We start from the raw sequence: 4,044 nt of genomic DNA on the forward strand, positions 1-4,044 counted from the left end.
CTAAACATCATTTTATACTCCAATAATCATAATTATATTTCATATAATTATTCTTGGTCAAATGTGATCAAATCTTGGCTAAAAATCTCCATTTTATCATCAAATGGTAAAATGATCGTTTTGTCCCTAATTGGTCAATTTTCTGATGGACTCCAAACTGGACCTTGAACTCTAAATCACTATTCTAAGTCATTCTGTGGGTTTTAAAATTTTCAAATTCCTCTTAGAATTTCTATTTGAACTAATTCAAGGCTCGATTTAACTTAGTTGTACCGCTCGATACAATATCGTCTTTTAATCGAGCTTAACAGGGTTTCACACAAGGTATACTGAAGAAAGAAATAAATGTTGTAACACGCCATGCATATCAAGTCAAATGTCGTGACACGCCATGCATCAATGTCGTGACACGTCTATCACTGTAATTACTGACTCCGTACACCAACAACCGTGACACGCTAAAAACCCAATAAACCAATTAACCCACAACATGCCAAGAATAGCCGTGACACGCTAAAAACCCAAAAAATCAGTTAACCCACAACACGCCAAGAACAGTCGTGACACGCCAAAAACTCAAAAATCCAATTAACCCGCAACACACTAGGAACAGTCGTGACACGCTAAAAATCGAAAAAACTAGTTAACCCACAACACACTAGGAACAGCCGTGATACGCTAAAAACCCAAAAGACCAGTTAACCCACAACACGCTATATGCAGACGCGGACCCCCTTCAACACTTTAGTACGACCATAAAATCAGGAAGAAAACAGTTTAAGAAAAGCATAACAATTGCAAAAAAAAAACACCAAACAACCCAGTAAACCAACAAAAAATCAATAGTTTAAGCAAACCAACCCAATAAAAAATCAACGAACAGAAGGAAGATTAATTTTAGAATGACTGACCTTTTCATTGATAACTGACATTGTTGCTGTGATGTAGTTAAGCTTGCAAAGAACGAAGTCGAACTCTCTGCTACCTTTCGAAATGAGGAATGAATGAAACTCTTTTACTTCCTTCACACAAACGTTTGCAATTTCAAAAAAAATATTTAATTAAAATGAAATGGCCTTTTATATGCATTTCATTCGTTCAGTGGAAGTCCAAACGCCTTCCTTGTCATTTGCCCGCCTTCTTTCACACCATGGCATGTCACACGTTCAAGCCATGCCATGTCACACGTTTAACCATGGCGTGTTCCACACTCTAAACGCTGCCATGTCACACCCATCCCACATATTCTCACTGTGCCGTCTCACACATTTTCACCCTAGCGTGTCATAAATTCCCTCCATGGCATGTCACACACTCTAAACCTTGTCGTGTCACACCCGTGTCACATATTATCACTGTGCCATTTCACACATTATGACCTTGTCGTGTCACAAGTTCTGACCATGGCATGTCACACACTCCAAACGCTGTCGTGTCACACCCGTCTCTCATATTCTCACCGTGCCGTCTCACACATTATCACCCTGTAGTATCACAGATTCCCTCCATGACGTGTCACACACTTTAAACCATGTCGTGTCACACACTTTAAACCATGTCGTGTCACACCCGTGTCACACATTATCACTGTGCCGTTTCACACATTATGACATTGCCATGTCACACCTTCTGACCATGGCATGTCACACACTCTAAACGTTGTCATGTCACACCCGTCTCACATATTCTCACTGTGTCATCTCACACATTATCACCCTACTGTGTCACAGATTCCCTCCATGGCGTGTCACACACTCTAAACCCTGTCGTGTCACACCCGTGTCACACATTATCACTGTGCTGTTTCACACATTATGACCCTGCCATGTCACACGTTCTGACCATGGCGTGTCACACACTCTAAATGCTGCCATGTCACACTCGTCTCACATATTCTCACCATGCCGTCTCACACATTATCACCCTACCATGTCACAGATTCCCTCCAAGGCGTGTCACAAACTCTATACCCTATCGTGTCACACCTGTCTCACATAGTTTCACCATGACGTATCACACATTGCCACCATGCCGTGTTACAAACTCTATACCCTACCGTGTCACACTCATCTCACATATTCTCACCATGCTATGTCACACATTCCCACCATTCCATTTCACAAACTCTAAAACCATGCCATCACACAGACCATATGGCCTGCTGTAGCACGATCATTTCTTGCTTCAGATTCACATCTTTCTCATTTCGATTCACCACCGTATCAGGGATTTTTGCTTTCACATCATTCTCTAAGCTTTTGATTCATCACGACTGGTTCCTCGTTCGATTTAATATCACCCTTCGTATTATCTGAATGCCATGTTCGAAATATTTGAAAATCCATTATTTTGTTTTGCAGAAGCTTTTGGGGAAAAAATTGGATGTTTTGCACAAAAGTAGATGTTCGAAAATTCTTTACATATTTATTTTCTAATTTTTTGTATGTTTGAGAGTGCACGTCACCAAAGATGTCTCATTAAGGGCATTTTTGTCCCAAAATTTCTTCTAGTGGCTAAATACAGGTAAACTTATCTGGAAGGTTATTTTCAAAAACACTTTGTTTTCAAAGGCCAAAAAAATAATTTTTCCCAATAACATTTGTCAAGACCCGGTACTCCCTTTGAGCCTATGACAACTGTCGCGATGTCTCGATAGACATTCATTACTCGGAATGTCAACCGAAACATCACAAGGCTCTTGCATGAATTTTACGTCTCTCTTGTGAGCAACAGTTACTAAATATCATGTTTTAAGGGAATATAAACTATTTTTAAATCAAAAACAAACAAAAAGCAATTTCTGCCACACAGGGGTATTTTGATTATTTTTTTCTGAAAATTTTGAAACCTGGTGAAAATATAGTATACGATCGAAAAATATACATTTCTTATCTAAAAATAATTTTAGTAATCTAAATCATCCATTTAAAATGAAATTATGACTAATCAAACTAAAGAAAAATATTAAATAAAATATTTTATTTTCTTATAAAACAATATTTATAGAATCCTGCATAAACAATTTTTGTAGTGTAAGAGAAAAATAAATTCATATATATAATAGCACACTAAACCAGGTATACAAAAATATTCTACAATGACATGTGGGCCCCAATATAACCGAAAATATACAAGACTGTAGACCTTCGATTTCTAAGGATGCAAATCCAAAAGCAACCCTCGACAAAATCGATTGTTTATAGACTGTCCTGAGCCTGAAATGGGTAAAAAGAAAGGGTGAGTTTTACAAACCGAGTAAATAAGCAAAGTTCATCTACAACATCTAAAGCGGAGTAAATGGAGACAGTTAAATCATCCCATCATAATATGATTCATAACATTTAAAACTCATTTCAATTCATATAAAATAATTACATTTTCTCGAAATAATCAACAAGGCTTATGATTCTCTTAAAAACTTGGCTTGTGCCAAAACTCATACTCTGTGACACCTTAGCCCGGGCATCCAACCGAGTCCGCCAAGGATGTTAAAATGACATATACCCATAAAACATGTTTTTACTTTTAAAATATAGCAATTCCTTGGCGTTGGCTGAGTTTCATCCTCACGTGGTGGTTCGGCATGAAGTGAACTCTAAACTTACCTTAGGAGATACCCTCTGCACCTCTCATTATAAGGTAAAATATAACGGGGTTTATCGTGCCCCTCTAATAGGCTGGTCCACGAAAACCTATCCACTGCAGTAAGCTAATCAAATAACCCACCAAATCAATAAAACTTTCGACAGCATGACATGGCTAATATAATATTACCTAGCCTGTCAAGGTAAAACAAAACAATTTATATAATCCACAAACCACAAATCCAGCCATTCATGCCATTGCCATCACATTGTTATAAGCCACCAATTCAAACCATATATATATATAACACAAGTATATAGTCTCCACCTACTCAATTTCCAAAATCGTCATTGAATTGCAAAACAATTTATAAATCTCATTCATTTAACCAACACTTAACTTATAAAACATAAAAATCTACGGTTTAAGTTCATTATTCTTTAAAATCATAAAAACGAG

The sequence above is a fragment of the Theobroma cacao genome, chromosome 4 (genome assembly GCF_000208745.1).
Source record: "Theobroma cacao cultivar B97-61/B2 chromosome 4, Criollo_cocoa_genome_V2, whole genome shotgun sequence".
In the NCBI taxonomy this organism is placed as follows: Eukaryota; Viridiplantae; Streptophyta; class Magnoliopsida; order Malvales; family Malvaceae; genus Theobroma; species Theobroma cacao.